The sequence below is a fragment of the Macrotis lagotis genome, chromosome 1, assembly GCF_037893015.1.
Source record: "Macrotis lagotis isolate mMagLag1 chromosome 1, bilby.v1.9.chrom.fasta, whole genome shotgun sequence".
Lineage (NCBI taxonomy): Eukaryota > Metazoa > Chordata > Mammalia > Peramelemorphia > Peramelidae > Macrotis > Macrotis lagotis.
In genome coordinates this window covers 808,613,369-808,632,061 of record NC_133658.1, presented here as the reverse complement: position 1 = coordinate 808,632,061, position 18,693 = coordinate 808,613,369, and positions in this window count along the sequence as shown.

Sequence of the window (18,693 nt, the reverse complement as noted above, 5' to 3'; positions counted from 1 at the left end):
CTAAAGTAAATTTAGGTATTGTTTGAAAGATTTCCTGAGTTTTAGATATATCCAAAAATGCATTGATCTGCCTCAAGAGATAATGAGCTTCCTGTCAACAGAATTCTCCAAGTAGAAGCTACCTATTTGTCAGATCAATGAATGAGAGAAAATTCTATTATGAGAGAAAGAAAAATGGTATTCTAATCCATCTTTAACACTTAGTAGCCCTGAGAACTTGAATTAATAATTTTACAATGAGTCAAATTATTCAATGGTTTCCATTGCATGAGAAACTTTAAAATGTGTACAATTTACAGATGAGAATCTGAAAAATAGTGCTTACATTAGTCAATCCTATCTCAGACTTATTGGTTATGTGACTTAGGCAGGTTGATCCATTTCTCTAGGCAACAATTTCTTCATATAAAAGGAGGGAGTTGAACTTGATATCTTCTATTGTTCTATCTCTAATCTACTATTTTATCATTTTTAAATGTTTTGTTCTCTTAAAAGGGAGAACATCTTGGAATGATAAGGCATGCCTCTGAGGAGATGGTTGGACTTAGGCTGTAAGTGGAATATGAGTAGAGTAGGAGTAGTATTAGATAGATGGGAATGAATCTTTGAGAACTAATTTTATTTTATTTTATTTTTTTTAGTTTTTTGCAAGGCAAATGGGGTTAAGTGGCTTGCCCAAGGCCACATAGCTAGGTAATTATTAAGTATCTGAGACCGGATTTGAACCCAGGTACTCCTGACTCCAGGGCTGGTGCTTTAACCACTACACCACCTAGCCACCCCCAAGAGAGCTAATTTTAGAAAGAATGATAAAATACAAAGTTTCTGATTTCAACCTTAAAATTACTATTATATTTTGCTTATAAGTTTCAGTTCATACTTCAATCAAGTTAAATTGGCTTTTCTACACAGCAATTTGAGGAAATACCAGGCCCACCGGGATCAAATGAGAAGTAGATGTGGTGTAATGTGCAATTCTCATGTGCCCCTGAGGGTTGTGACATTTCCAATTTAGTGGCACTTGGGGGGTAAGAAAAACATATCTCAACAACTGGGCTACAGTGCATAACTCGGCTCAAAATGATAAAACCTCAATTTGGGGGTTGCAATGAAGTAATCCAGCAAACTTGACGAAAAAACCTAACTCTCTAATTTAAACATTTTGTTTGGAAAGTTGCAAATTTCCAACTTACTTTTGCAATTGATCATTCGTGACACTCAGAAGTATTCCTGGTTTGTGAACAGCTGGTTTCTTAAAATACTGCAACATTAACTCACTTACTTACCCATACCTATCCACATAAATAATGTTATGCTGTCAAAGATTTTGGCATAAAAAGTCATATTTCAGCATTTCCTAGAGTAGTGTATGTGTGTAGTTCACACACATATATCCACACACATATAGTATAAAAATATATATTTTATATGTGTGTATGAATGCATTTATAATTAATGAAATTAAAGAAAGGTGAAGAGAAGGTCTATAACTGGGTGTTGCCATTTCCTAGGAACATTTGTCTTTCCGGATCTAGTTCTGACTTTCTGAATTTTATTATTATTCCTTAGTTGCCATCTCATCCTGAAATTTTACCCAATGCTTGGGGATTTCTGTCCCAGAAATATTGATCTAACCCTACATCATAACTCTTTCATGCTGGCCTCTTTCTGCCATTGGTGAGTTCCTCCTGTGAGTTCCAAGTTGAGGAGGAGCTCAAGTCATCCAAGCTTTAATCTGTACTTCTGACTTTCCAACTTTTAACTGAGTTGGAGTGCTTTTCTGTGTTCTGTTTTCCTCCTTAAGAATATAAATTTCTTGAGGTCAGGAGTTGACTTTCTTTTACCTTTTCTTTGTCTCTTTAGCGATTAGCAACAAGAATGGCATGAAGTAAGGGCTTAATAGCTACTTGTCATCTTTTCTTCTCATGTTTAAAACATCCAATTGTATTTTGTTGCATTTCATTGATGTATTTTTACATCTAGCATAGTTCTAACCTGGAGTTACTAAATGTTATGGACACTTAGAATGAGTTTAGTAAATCAAGAGATTTAAAAAAAAAAAAGTAAGGCATAGTAAATATAAATACATTTTAGCTATAAGTACAACAGGACTATATTTTAAAAAAACCTTACAATTTGTTACTTTCTAATGATAAATATGGGGTGTTGTAAATGGGATTCTGTAAGCATTCAGAGAAAAAAACTCAGTAAGCATATTGACTATAACTAAGACATTATAGTTCCAGCTTTCCCAGGAACTAATTACATGGCATTACTTATTTTGCCTTTTTTAAAAAATTTTTTTAATTATTTAAAAAAATGGGGTTAAGTGACTTGCCCAAGGTCACACACCTAGGCAACTATTAAGTGGTAGAGGTCATATTTTAACTCAGGGCCTCCTGAATCTAGGGCCAGTGCTCTATCCACTGCACCACCTAGCTGCCGCCAGCTCATTTTATCTTTGCAGTACTCAGTCTCTATTTCTATGTTTCCATTTCTATCCAAGAAAAGCTTGCACTTTAAGATCACTATGCCTCTTATAGCAGAATATATATATATCTACATACATACATACAAACATCACAGATGGAAGTAAAATCAGACAAAAAAGATGATTAGATGAATGTTGAATGATTGCATAGAGAAGCTATTTGATGAACATTTATCTGAAGGAAGTTTTGTCAATAGTTTTAAAGATTATTTTTCCATTGTCTAAGTTCTTATCCATAATCTTATAAAATTTAATGTTCTTTGCAGATGTTGGTAGTTCTTAATTAGTTACTACTGTGGAGCAGTGATCTCTTATATATTTCTTCACCATGGTTATTTCATTTTCTCAAATCCTTTGGAAACTTGCTTTTAGATTATTTATTATCTCCTTTTCATCCCCTCAATCACCTCTCTCTTTTAATTCCGGACTCCTAGATAACAATTTCATACACTTGATACTTTCTACTTTGTTGCTTCCTCCTCACTCCTCAGGTCATGGAATCTGGCCTTCCTACTTCCTCAATCAAATAAGAAAATTCTATCCAAAGTTAATGATGACCTTTTTATTTCTAAATGCAGTAGCTTTTAAAAATTTGTTTGATATATTGATTGATTGGTTCACTTTTTGTTTTCTCCATTTTTCTCTTGACTAGGCCACCCTTTCTTCATGATTACTCTCTCAACTTTCAAAATCTAGATAGTCTTGATCTCATTGACTGATCTTCCCAATTTGTTGTTTGTTTCTTTGTTTGATTATTTTCTATCTTGTTAATACATTCCTCTTTTCCAAATGTGAATATTTCCAAGACTGTCTTAGAGTCTTGGCATCTTCTCCCTTTATGTATCCTGCCTTGTTCATCTCATTAGCTACTCCAGTTTCAGTCATCATCACTACACAAATGATTTTTAAAACAACCAAAAATTCAGTTTGCTAGTACCTACTAAACGTTTCTGCATAAAAATATGTCTCCAGTACTGATTCAAAGTCTGGGATATAGTACTAGCAAATGGTTTTTATTTGTTTGATTGACTGATTGAATAATTAAATCAGGTCCTTATCATGAACTGTTTAGAATAGCTTTAGTCTCCTCATTGATTTACCTCTATTCAGTCTCTTTCTTTATAAAGGTTTTTCCACTTAATGATTAAAAGATTAACTCTAAACCTCATGTCTAACTCTGTCATTCCTTTGCTCAAGGAATTGTAGGGGCTCCTCTTTGCTTACAGGATTAGATCTCTATTTAAAATTTATTGCCCTCCAAAATTTGTCTTTAACCATTTTATCAGATGTATTTCTTATTACCCCTATTCCTAATATTCCAGGAAAGCCAGACTACTTCTACTTTCATGAATTCGATCTCTTTTTGTTTGCTTGTTAGTTTGTTTGATGTCCATCTCCACATATTAATACAAGCTGTCTCCCATACTTGAGAGATGTCCTATTCATCTCTCTTTTTAACAGTTTTAATCTCACTGCACAAGAATGTGCCACCTCAAGGGAGTAGTCTTTCTTGAGATCTCTCCACCCTCAGATTAATTTTATTCATGCTTGTATGTGTGCAAGCATTCTCTGCTGCAGAGTGTAAATTCTTAAAGGACAGAAGTTTGACCAGATAACCTGGAAGTCTCCTCCTGCTAAAGATGCATGATCCTTATAACCATTTTGATTTTTATCTTTGCATCCACAAGACCTTGTTTCTGGCTTTAGCAACTTAAGTGCTTTTCTAACTGAATTTGATGAATTAAGAACAAAGACAATGTCATTTGTGCTTTTATATTGCCTGTATCTTACACAATAACTATTTCACAGTGGATGCTTAATAAATATGTTAAGTTGAATTAATATGAGTTATTAAGTGGAAACTTGATTTCTCTCTCAACTTCCACCATAGTCAGTGAGGTTGCTTATTTCTTGAAACATAGAATCTGGGAGGGATATCAGGTCATGAAAGGGAATTGTATGAAGTTACTAGTCTCACTTCTCTGAAGTCGTTTGGGTTCAGTGGCCAGATAAGGATTATGAGTACTGGAGATGACCCTGTATGCAAAGATGGTGATTTAGTTGTTTAAATAAAGAAAATCTACTTTTGGATTTAATACATGGAAAATCCAGTTAAATCCAGTTTAATCCAGTTTATTTTTATCATTGTATTTCTCAATCATAGCAAAGCATTACAAATGCTAACAGAACACCTTGTGATGAGAGGTGATGAATTTGCTGTTACCAGAGGAATTGAGGCAAGACCAGACATGAATGTAATAGAAAATCCGGGAAATATATGTGAACAGTGCTCCAAATCTACCCTGCAATATTTTTGTGTTTTTTTATTTATTTGTCTATTTATTTATTTATTCATTCATTCATTCATTTATTTATTTATTTTTATATTGAGTTAGCAGTATAACATTGGCCAATAGAGCGCCTTTGAGCTTAGGTTGCTTTAATAGTAAATTCATATACCAAAAGGGGATGGATAGCATTCCAGGGACCTCTTTTCTTATCAGACACTATCAAGGAGATTATAACAACCAGTACTGGTGATGATAAAATTAATAATTTAGCTTACATTGATACATCCTTAATTTTAGAGTCCTCCCATCATGATTGAGATGAAAACCTTTGATACCTTCGCATTCAGGATACTTCTAGTTCATATGATACTATATTTAGACCTTCCTCTTATTCTTATCCTCTGAATTACAGGGTAATACTTCTTTAATCCATTGGCACAACATCTCCCTATCTCCTTTACTCAAGATCATATAAGTTAGGGAGACCCTGGATAACACTGAAGCCAATTTATTCATTGTTCAATTGAAGGTAATAAGTCCTAAATAAGACTTGTCCAGTATTATTTATATGGTAAATAGCAAAGCCAGCATGTGAACTCAGATCTGTTTTTTTCCCCCACTATTCCTATGGATTTACACAAAATCTTAATGCTGTTTTTTATTCTACTTCTTCTAGGTCATTGTTGTTGATAGCTGTTCCCTGTCAGTAGTGAATAGGGCATTTTCTCTGGAATCTGGAATGCAGGCACTAACAAGTTATGTGACTAGAGAAAGCAACTTAACCTCTTTGTGTTTTGGTTTCCTCATACATATAATGAGATTGCACCTAGAGTCCTTTAAGATCTGCATTGATGATTTAGAGAGTAAAAAAAAAATAAATCCTGAAGTAGTCTTCTTTAGCACAAAATATAGCTTTATTAATAGTGACCCATAGGTCCTTTTTTTTTATTTTATTTAAGGCAATGGAGTTAAGTGACTTGCCCAAGGTCACACAGCTAGGCAATTATTAAGTGTCTGAGGCTGGATGTGAACTCCTGACTCCAAAGTCAGTGCTCTATACACTGCAACACCTAGCTGCCCCTGACCCATATTACCTTAGTGAAATGGTCACACAAGCATCTCAGCAAAATACCAGGGACATGGGTATGATCAATTTATTAAACTCATAGTAATCAATAAATTAGAGCAGTGATCTGTCTCAATCATCAAAAAATCTAAAATGAGGACCTTTTAACCTTTTGATTGATCTGATAATACAATATTTGAACCTCCCCTGGAAAAGGCAAGAGAACTCAATAAACATTAAAAGTTTCATCTTCTCCCTATTGTTTCCTTCTTGCAAAAAAAAAAGTAATCAGTTGATGATAGGATTAGTCTGCTACAGCAGAAACTGGACTAGCCTTTAGGTGTGGTTGATTAATCCCCTCTTCTGACACTTAAGGATAGATACTTGCTTTGTGAAACCCAGGTGCCTCTAAAAATCTTGGCTAGAAAAAAAAAGCCATCTCAGTCAAGTACACTGGTTTGGCCTCCGCCTTGAAGATCATGCCACCCCTAACTTTCTCCAGGGAGAGGCAAGCCAACGTTCTCTGTTTACTGTGTAAGCTGAAGTAGGGGTTCCACTTGGAAGGGTCCTAGCTCAAATTAGAGGATAAACAGATGCTTTGGGTCCTGGCTGTGGTCACATTTCTCCTGAGGTTCTTCAGAAACTGCCTGGTGAACTAGACTTAGAAGTCAGGTCCAATGAAAAGGAATGGATTCCAGATTATTTAAATATAAAATAAATTTTCCACAAAGATCTTTTGAATCTAAATCTTTGACCTTTAAATCACTGTGTTGAGGTTTTTTCTCAAATTGTGGTCTTTTGCAATCATATGACAATTCTAGGATATTATGATTTAAAAGATGATAATTTTGTTTGGGTATAAATCAATTAATTTGTTAATTAGTTGCTTGTTTATTTACCTAAGCAAGGATGAAAACCTAGGATCCTTAGAAGTCATGTTACATTTCCCACATGCAATCCAGCTATACGTTTTTCCTTTCTCCTAACATTTTGGCCTTTATTAGCTTTATCAAACTTTATCTACATAACAACCCTGGAAGGAAGAAAGTGTCAGCATTGTTATCTCAAAAAAAAAGTCACTAAATATTAGAACTAAATAAGACCTGTATTAATCTCAAATCTAATCATGAAGTTCTATTTTCACAAAAACAAGTGCTTTTTACTTTATAGTATTTTACATGTTGCATTAGAAGGGACCTCACAGGTTATCTAAATTTTGGATTTCCCCATTTTACAATTAACAAAAACAAAGGTCTAGGGAGGTAAATGCCAATCATACCATAATTTAAAATTGGTAAATAATTAGAATTTGAACCCAGATGCTCTGACACTAAATACAGAACTATTTCTATTGTAAAATGGGCCTAATTTTAATTATATTCTACATACTCTATCTTTCCCTTGAAAATATTCCACATCACTGAAACTTTTCCATGCCATAGATACCAGTATTCATCATAATTCTGGAAATAGTCCCTTTCTGTATTAATTGTATTGTAGACAGGTAAAACCAAAATAAAAATGGAGGAAGACTGAACACTCATTGGGTATTTTCTGAGGAGGAGGACAAGGAAGAAAAGAAAGGAGGATGGAAGGAATGAAAGAGGACTTTTTTTTTGAGGCTCAGTTATTCTCTGAATAATATGCTAAATATTCTCTATCTGTACCTCTTCCTCTGGTCTGTTTTAACTTCCTTTCCTTCTGTGAATAAAGTCATCAAATGAAGAAAACTTACTGAAATAAGTGCATTTTCCAAGAATTCTAACCTAATTGGTGGCAGTTAGGAAATGAAGCCAGGTGTTCCAGTGTTCTTTATGTTATACCACCCTAAAGCTAACTTGCATAAGATGCAATTTTTTTTTCCCCTGAGGATCATTCCTGTGCCTTTGCAAAGGTGGTAAGGTAATATAAAAAGTAAATCCATAGCCATTTGGTATATCTGCAATAGGGTAGATGCTTTTACTTGAGAATCTCAATGTATTTGGGAAAGAAACTAATAATCATGAAAACTCCATGTGGAATTTATTATATTCCACTAAGCAAGACATTCAGAAAAAAAAAAAAAGAAAATAAAACTTTGAGCAACTCATCAAATATCTCCTGAGTTATCTTAAACAGGATGATGTAATCAAACATTTTTTTATTCAAATTTTAACATTCTTATCTGACTATCTCCTAAAACTTCAAATTGCAGGCAGTTTCGTTTATTTATTGATTGATTCTGAACTTGAAAAAATAAAACAAGCATTTCCATAGCATAGAAAAGGAAAAAAGGATTGCATATGAAATTGCAAATATATGATGTACAACTTACTTTTCCTTTTAAATATATAATAAAATTAACATATTACTTTCATTTTTTATTCCTTCTCCTTCCTACCTAGGCACAAGTATATATGTATGTGTAAAATCATTCTATACTTCAACTTATTTCCTTTTTTGAATGCAGATAGTATCTTGCTTCATAAGTTGTTTAGTAGTAAATTTGGGTATTTAGTCAAAATGGCTTAGTTGCTCAAAGTTCTTAAAACAATATTATTGTCGCTGTATATAATGTTTTCTTCGTTCTGGTCATTTTGCTCTTCATTTTTTCATGCTGCAGCTGGATACAGAGATCTGCTGAGGGCGGGGAGATCCTAGATACAGCTGAGGTTCTTTTTTAAGCGAGGAAATCACAAAATTATAGTGGGGCAAGAAAAGGCAGAAATTTTAATTGACTGCAAAATTACTGCAAAAACGTTACAATTTACTGCAAAAAATTCATAAGTTAAGTTGTTTAGTAAGGTAAAGAGAGGAAGATTTTTAGAAGGTAGTAAATTTAAGCAAAGAAGAAACCCACAAGATATGTTGTTCAGAATATCAAGGAGAGTTAAGAAGGAGGAAAGAGAAACACCCATAAAAAAGTGATTGGGCTTAGATTAATATGGATCCAGAATGGAGAAGAGAGTGGGCAGGACCTTTATAGGGAGCCTAGCCCACCTGCTATGCAGGGAGGATTTAGGTACTAAGGTACTAAGATCCTAAGGAGTGATTGAATACATAGCATAATATTGTGTTTCTGTGCATGTCTGCAGGAACTAAAGGTTATAGATTAACTTTCAATTCTTAAATTAAGATTAAAAATTTATAGGACCTTAGCTGAAAGTATCAACTTGACTAGGATTTAGGGTCTTTCTTAACAGGAGGTAGCCTTCAGAAATTTATGATGTATATCTAGGTTAGCCTGTTGAAAGAACTTGGAATTTGACAGGATTAAATAGCAGACTACTAGTCCATTATAGGGAAGCTTTAACACATTACTTGCTTAGAGAACTTTGATTGTAACCAATTCAGAAAAAGGAAAGATTACATTTATCTCGTAATACAGAAAAAGGGGAAAGAAAAAACATTACAATATTTCTGCCCAGAGTTCCTCTGCTTCAATGTGAGTGTATCAATGTTTTTTCTAAAATCATCGATCTCATCATTTCTTAAAGAAGAGTAGTCTTCCCTCACAATCACATGCCACAACTTGTTCAGCTGTCCCCCAACTTGATGGATATCCCTGCAATATCCATTCTTTGCCACCAAAAAGAAAGCTGCTACAAATATTGTGGAGCACATAGATTGTTTCTCCTTTTTAACCTGATAATCTTTGGAAACAGATCTAATATCGGTATTTCTGGATCAAAGAGTCCTGCACAGATAAAGGGATTTTGTCATCAGGAATTTCTTATGCCCCCAAAATCATAAATATGGACTTGAAAACAAAATTATAATATCTTCCCATTGGGAATTTAGTATCAATTTCTCAATACTTGAAGTTCAGGTGCTTAGCATTGAACTAAGATTGCCAAAATTCAAGATCTGTTCCTGGCTCTGCTCAGTAATTGTCTGGGCAGCCTTTGAGAACTTCATTTCTCTGGGACCCAGTGGTCTCATCTCTAAGTGGAAAAATATTAGAACTAGAGGTCTCAGTGATCCCTTTGGAGTCTAAGCCCCTAATTGAAAGGAAGAGATTAGTATCAGGTTGGAAAGCAGTGAAGAGAATGCAGGAGAATTTCAATGGGAATGGGGGTGGGGGAAACTGAAATATGTTAACCTGCTTGTTAAATGTAAAGTTGATTTAATGACAGTTCATTCCTTTTGGAGTGATAAACAAGAATAAGCAAAGGAGGAAAACCCATTATGACAATTACCACTATATTCATCCATCTCATTGATATGCATATAAAACATGCTGGTTTTCAAAGATAATCACTTAACTCATTTACAAAAAAAAAAAAAAAAGACTGCTGAGAGAAAACAAATTCTGAACTGAACAGGAAGCCTAGAAACCTTGCTACTCCAGTAAATCTTTGCAACACATTGCTCTTCACGATTTTCAAAATAGACAGATTATGCCTTATTTAAAAATAGAAAGTCTAGAAAACTGTGGTGGCATCCAGGACTATGGTATTATACAGAATAGTATTACTTAACTATAGATTAATTGTTTCATTTTTTTCAGTTATCCATTCATTCCTTCAACAAATATTCATAGGGTGCCTACTAAATAGAAGTCTCTGCTTTTTTGGAATTCAAAGACAATTTTTAATGGTTCCTATCTTCAATGAGATTGTAACTTGGAAAGTGAAGAGAAAATGAAACCAGTGTTCTAATAAATGTAATACAACTTTGAATGTGAAAGTAAGTGCATGAGAACATTGGCCTAGGAGAGATGGCCACAGTGTTCTTTCTGGCTGCAAGATGTTGAGTTGTTGAGGTAAAGTTAAGACATCTTGAAGATGGCTAAGTAAGGAAGGCAAAGAAATGAGAAACCATCATTATGGAGAAATCACTTTCAAATAGATCTCAAATAGAAAGAATTGATAAAAGCAGATCATTCAGAAAATTGGTATGCTTTCTAAATTCAATATACAAAAATATATTTTTGGTTTTTTATTTACCTATTAATAACACTGCAAAACAACATTACATTTTCTTATAGAATTTAGAGTAGAATAGATTAAAAATCATTCACAAGTGTGTGAACAATGAAGTATAAATTGTTTTCAAAAAGTGTCCACAAGCTCACCAAGTCAGAAGTATTTTAGGTTATTAAAGTGTAGGTCATATCTGATTGATAATTTAGTTGATAATTTTTAAACACTTATCTGAGATTCAAAGGGATTAAATGAATTGCTCATGATCTGGCTAAACTCATGGCCACTAGCTAGATTTGAATTTGTGTCTTCTTGATCATAAGTCTGGCAAGCTAGTGCCATGTTGAGGAAAAACGACTATTTTAAGGAGTCAAAATAGTCAAAATAATCCTGAATTTCAGGTTAACTTCAAGTACTGGTTCAATATTCCCTGGTCATGTGATCTTGAGCAAAACACTTAACTTTTTTCAATATTTATTTCCTTTTCTATAAAATGGGGTACCACTAAAAACCAATATCATTTTGCTCTGGGTATCATCAAAAATTATAGTGTGAAAGTGATTGATAACACTGGAAAATAATCAGCTTCAATACAGAGATATAAAATAACAAACTTTATAGCTAAAGATAATTTGTGAGATATGTTCACTATTAATGTGCTTCTGCTTTAGTCATACCCTCTAATCTCTACTCATTTTTTTTGTTTTTTAAATTTTCTTTAATTTATTTACACATTACTAAAATATTCTTGTTTAAGAATAAACATAATACCCCCCATTCAAAAATATAAAACCTCATGAGAAATAAAGTGAAAGAAAGAGAAAATAAATAAATAAATCAGTCTGCATTCTGATACCATCAGCTCTGTCTCCAGTGGATCACATTCTTTGTCATTAGTCCATTATAGAAGTTACTTCCATATTTTTCCACAGTTGCTATTGCTGATTCTAATTCCCTCCATCCATTCTTCCTCACTACCATCTATTATATTTTCTCTCTCCTTTCACTCTGTCCCTCTTGAAAAATGTGCTGTGGGGCAGCTGAGTGGCACAGCAGACAGAGCACCAGCCCAGGGGCCAAGAGGCCCCAAGCCCACATACCACCCCAGAGACCCAGCAACCACCTGGCCCCATGGTCCCAGACAAACCACCCAATCTCTCCACCTTTAAAAAATTAAAAGAGAAAATGTGTTATATCTGACTATCCTTTCCTATGTTGTATGTAATATTTTCTCTTTGGCTCGGGAGTACTGTACTTTGCCTCTAATATTCCTGGGGGTTGGGTTTTTTTTGCATCTGTTTCTGGGGGAGATCAGTGGATTTTCTCAGTTTCTATCTTACTTTCTATTTCTAGGATATCAGGACAGTTTTCCTGTAGAAATTCTTTAAAAATGATGTCAAGGCTTTTTTTCCTGATCATGATCTTCAGGTAGCACAATAATTTTTTAATTATCTTTTCTGTATCTGTTTTCCAGATCAGTTGTTTTTTCAGTGAGATATTTCATATTTTCTTCTAGTTTTTAATGATTTTGGTTGAATTAGTGGTTGAATTTTGATTTTATTATTGTAGCATCAGTTTCCTTTAGCTCCAATCTACATCTGAAGGATTTGTTTTCCTCAGAAAGCTTTCTTATTTCCTTTTCCATCTGGCCAATTCTGCTTTTTAAAGCATTCTTCTCCTCAATAACTTTTGGAACTGTTTTATCCATTTTACCTAAACTGGTTTTTAACATGTTATTTTTTCCAGAATTTTTTTGGATCTCTTTTGACTAACCTGCTGGCTTCATTTTCATATTTTTCCTGCATCTCTCTCATTTCTTTTCCCAATTTTTCTTCTTCCTCCCTTACTTGATTTTCAAATTCTTTTTTGAAGTCTGTCATAGCCTGTCATAGCCTGTCATAACCAATTTCCATATTTCTTGGAGTCTTTAGATGCAGAAGCTTGGATTTTCTCATCTTCAAATTATGTATTTTGGTCCCCCATGGGACCGAAGTAATTGTCTATGATCAGGTTCCACTTTTTTTGTGTGTGTTTTCTCATTTTCCCAACTTGTGCCTGGTTCGGGGGTGCTTCCTGAGCTTTTGAGTATTATTGGAACACCCCCACAAAGACCTCAAGATGTGAGGTTCTGGTTGTTTTCCTGGTCTTGGTGAGCCACAAGCTCACCCCTCTGGGGCCCCAGACTGTGACCAGAGTCTGATTATGGTCAAAGCCCCAGAGTCCTGTCCCACAGACATAGGACAGACTTTGGCAGTCTCCCTCTATTCCCTTACCTTCCTTGGCTGAGCTTTCAGGGAGCAGCTGTTGGGCAGATCCACAGGTCTGCTTCCATTTCCTGGGATCTGGCATGCACTGATAGCCACCGCCAAGGAGGGCCACATTGGCTTGGCGGGCTTCACGCTCGCTCTGGCAAAGGTCTCCCTGCTGATCTTCCAAGATGTGCTTGCTGCTCTGGGGTGGCAGGTCAGGAAACTTGCTTCTGCTGCCAGCAGCACTAGAAGACTGAAGCTCCTTTGCTCTGGCATGCTACCATCCTTCCAACCTCATGGAACAGAGCCTTCCCACTATTTTCCAGGTTACCTTTGGGCTGGATCTTTCTGTGACTTCTGTCTCCCAAATATTTAGTTAGAGTCATAATTTTAAGCTTTTTTGAAATATTTTGCAGAGAGCTCCTAAGAAAAGACTGTACTCCTGCCACCATCTTGGCTCTGCCCCCTCTACTTATTCTTAAAAGCAAATTAATATTCCAACATTCCTGGAATTGATTATTGGTTCTCTAGGACAAGGGCAAATGATTTGATCAAGAGAAGTGAGGATTAATTTAAAGAGACTTAAAATTGAAGAGGACATTTACTGATGAGCTCAAATTATAAGATTAAAAGTTTTGAGTGACGACAAGTAATTTGAGGCAGCCTTAGAATTACTGGTAAATTCTGAAAAAAAACCAAGGAAACAAAACAAAATTTAGCTATATTTGAGAGAAGTTAAGAAAAGGACAAATTTTTGTTTTTAGATAGGAAAATTATAATGGATGATCAATCAGCCAACCAATAAGCATCTATTACATGTCTACAACCAATAAGCATCTATTACATGTCTACAACCAATAAGCATCTATTACATGTCTACAACCAATAAGCATCTATTACATGTCTACATTGTATAAATAATTTTTGTACAACAACAAAAGATCAATAAACAACAACAAAAAGATCTATAGTTAATCTACAAACATTCAAGTCAATCCTATGTACCAAGCAGCGTAGTAAGAGAGATAAACCTCTTCTCAAGTAGCATATAGAATTATGGGGAAGATAGCATACAAACAGTTACATTCAGATAAGACATAGAAAAGATCAACTTGAAATAAAAAAGCAGTAAAATTATGAGGGATAGAAAAAGGGTTTCGAAATTTAAAATTTAACTGAATCTTGAAGGAAGCCAGGGAAGCCTGAGATTAAGATGAATTAAAAGATTAGATCCTGTATATACAAAATAGGACATTGCCAATGCAACTGAACTTCATTCCAAGAAAACATATTTATGAATTAGATAAAAGGTAGTGGGAGGAAGATTATTCTAATGATAATATTTCCTTTTTTATACATGAATGAACATGAAATAACGTTTCATTAATGGCATATATTTAAAATAATTTAATTTGTCTTAAATACCATTGACACACACCTTATTTAGTTCTTATACAATAGCTCTTACATTTTTGAGCATATTATTTTGCTTATTGAACTGGTATACAGTCATATCAAACCATACAACAACAATTTATTAAATCTTCACTAAATCCAGAGCACTGAAGGAGACAAAAAATTACATTTAGTATGGTCTTTGACCTCAAAAGGTTTTTATTGCTTTTATTCTTAAGATGTTTAAGTTATGTCTGACGTTTCATGCCCCTTTTTTGGGTTTTCTTGGCAAAGATATTACAGCAGTTTGCCATTTTCTTTTCCAGTTTATTTTACAGATGAGAAAATTGAGGCATACACAGTTAAATGACTTGCCCAGAGACACAGAGGTAGTATTTGAGACTTTGATTTGAACTCATGTCTTCCTGAATCCAGACCTGGTGTTCTATGCACTATGCCACAAATTTGCCCCCCAAAGATTTATAATTGAAGAACACTGATACCAGAATAGATAGCTAGAATATATTCTATTTTATGATTGTATTATTACTGCTAATGATGATAAAAATTATACTGCTACTACTATTTATAGCCAAAATAGGGAAAAGATTAAAGCAATGATTTCATTGCTATAGGAAATTACTGAAACAATACTACTTTAATACTGTATCTTGATCTGTTTCTACAATTTATTGTCTTAATGTATTGGATAAAACATTAATAGTTTAAATGACTTCTGCAGGTTCACACTACCAGTATGTCAGAGCCAGCATTCGAACTCAGACATTACTGTCACTAAGGTCAATTACCTAATCGCTATGTTATACTAACTCTCATGATACAAATGATAATTACTAGAAGGGCTTATAAATATTTGACTTAATCTATAAATTATGATTAAATATTCGATCCATTAGATGAGTAACATTTACTCACAACATCTGTTACAACTTTGTTAAGTGAATAATTGGTAAGCATCTAATATCAAATATACATATTTAATTTTAATTGCATAGTTGAACATTTGTCTTTGTTAAGTAAATATGGTTGTATCCCAATAGGTTTTTGTTTTGTTCTCAATAGATCCAGTAAGCTGAATAGATATTATATATATATATATATATATATGTATATGTATATATATATATATATATACATGTACATAAGTAGTAAGATATAATTAATTTCTTTAGAAAAGCAACATGGTTCTAAGACTTCTTTGTAGAGACCAAAATCACAATTTCTTATCTCAATGAATTAGTCTTAGAATCTTTTAATCTAATTAATCCTTTAACTGAGTACAACTCCATGGGGAAATGTTTTCTACTGCTAAAAATGTGCAAGGATATAATTATAGATTCGAAAACAAATTCAGATAAAAATCATCTCCAGCTAACCTATACTCAGTCTGGATTCATTTTTAAGCATCAATTTTAATTTCTCAGATTATTCCTTCTGTGTGTATTTCTTCTTCTTTCTTCCATTACTTACTATATGTAATTAGAAATGCTTTCCTGCCCCTCCCCCACATACACAGCTCAATGAGTGTAAGGAAAAAATAAACTTCAGAAGGTATATTTCACAGATTTTTTTATGTCAACACCTTTTTCCTGTGTAAGTGGGACATTCAAATAGTCAATCAGTTAATTAGCATGTATTAAGAACCATCTATGCTAAGTTGCTGTCTTAAGTCCCCTATAGATATTCTCCTCTTTTACATATATAAAGATATATAGATATAGATAGATAAATGATAGATTATTCCCCTTAATTTACAATCTATGAGGGATAATAATTCTTTAGATAGAGTTTATTAAATCAGTGGATAAGAAAATTGTGTCTCATCCTTTGAAGATCATTACCCTTCATAGAAAAAAAATAAATTTAGGAGGTAAATAGTTTTATGTTTGTTCCATAATCACTGAGAAAATGTAAGCAACTTGAAAGCAGGGATTGTTCTTTTTGTTTCATTTGTATGTCTAATGCCTGGGAAATTATTTGTACATTGTAGACATGTAATAGATGCTTATTGCTTGGCTGATTGATCATCCATTATAATTTTCCTATCTAAAAACAAAAATTTGTCCTTTTCTTAACTTCTCTCAAATATAGCTAAAAATTTTTTGTGTTTCCTTGTTTTTTTTTTTTCAGAATTTACCAGTAATTCTAAGGCTGCCTCAAATTACTTGTCTTCACTCAAAACTTTTAATCTTATAATTTGAGCTCATCAGTAAATGTCCTCTTCAATTTTGTTTCTTTAAACACCTAAACACTTTTGTTATTCACCAATTTTATAAAATATATCTCAAGAATTTTTATCCTTATTATCCCCCATATATTTGAATCTCTGTTAGAGTCTCAGCTCATGGAATCACAGGAAATATTTTTTAAATTTTTTTATAAAAGAAAGATTTTATTTATTTTGAATTTTACAGTTTTTCTTCCAGTCTTGCTTCCCTCCCCCCACCCCCCACAGAAGACAGTCTGTTAGTCTTTATATTGTTTCCGTGTCATACATTGATCTAAGTTGAATGTGATGAGAGAGAAATCATATCCTCAAGGAAGAAAAATAAGGAAGGAAAAAGATAATGATCTTTGGTTTTTGTTCAAACTCCACAGTCCTTTCTCTGGATACAGATGGTATTCTCCATCACAGATACCCCCAAATTGTGCCTGATCGTTGCACTGATGGAATCAACAAGTCCATTAAAGTTGCTTATCACCCTCATGTTAGGGTGTACAATGTTCTTTTGGTTCTCATCTTGCTCAGCATTAGTTCATGCAAATCCTTCCAGGTTTGCTTAAATTCCCATCCCTCCACAGGAAATAATTTTATAGAGAAATTTTTGATTCAATCTAGCCCAAATCTTACATTACTGAAAATCCCTCCTACTACAGTGCTGACAAGTGATAACCTAGCTTCTCCTGGACGAAGTTTATAAGGGACAAGTGATCAAGGACACCAATTGTGCAGTCATTGTAAAATTACAAGGGAAGTCTCACTACTTACCGAACTTTGCAAGGATAGCTATGAAAAAGAATAGCTGAACATGAAAAAAAATCACAAACATTGATAATATAATCCTATGTTTATTCTGTATGCTATTTGGTGACCTAATAGAAAAAAGTTGGTAATGGAAAGACATGTAGGAAATATTGAGAAAACAAACAAACTCAAAATGCTATATAAACATCAAATAGATAATGATTTAGGTTTGATAATGATCTAATAGTGATGATGATGGTAGTGAGGAGGGGGAATGGACTAGATGACCTCTCGGGTTCCTTCTAGCTCTAAAACCATGATAATGTACAATCCTACAGCACCCAAAATTATTAAAGCCTGACTCTAAGCCCATCTATAAAGTTCAAAAGATCAAAGGAGACAGCCCCGTGAATCCTGGCAACCAGCAGGGTGGGTTGTTGATCAAATCAGGTCACACATTAAAAGCACTCTGATTAACAAAAAATAAAATATACATGTCAACTATCATTAATAATAATCAGATTCATTAAGCATCTCATTTATGATGACTGTCTTTCCATAGAAATATGAGGAAACTTAAGAATGCCTTAAAAAGAATACACAAGCTCAAAAGCCAGTTGCTACTTCACAACACAATGGCAAAGCCAAAGCCACTATTTCAGCAAGCTCTGACAAATGTAATATGGATTAATTCATTTTTCATTTGGGTCTTTCACAAATATTAAATCTATTTTTTTTATTATATTAACCTCAGAGAGAGAGAGAGAGGACAGTAGCTAGGTCAATACTTGTAGCTTTTAAGCTAACTCAACATTTTAAAGGCCTGAGATTTTAAATAAAAAAAGAAGGAAGTTTTTTTTTTTCCTTAGGAGTGGTAAGAATGAAGGAGGTTATCATCAGATTTGTTAATTCACATGGGATTTAGCATTTAAGTTTCTATTTCATGGGGTGACAGCTTCAAAATGTTGTGTAGGTCTATTCTATAGATCTTCAAAGGTGACTTGCTCTAGCTAATCTAATTTTTTGGTCGAATCATTAATTTTTGCCTATAAGAACAGAGAGAGGTTTAACCTGTAACAAACTCTGGAGTTGTGAAGCATCTACTTGATGTGATTAAAACAAGCTCTTTCCTTGATAGACTCATTTAAAGAATATGAATAAATTCTAATTCTTTGATTTTCATATTCCAGTGGCTTAGTTCTTTTATAAGTGTGTGTTATACTGACTTTCTCATGAAAACAAAGAAAATATGACATATCATGGCTTACTTTTCCTTTAGCTATGCTTACTGCTTTCTGGAAAACATATCAG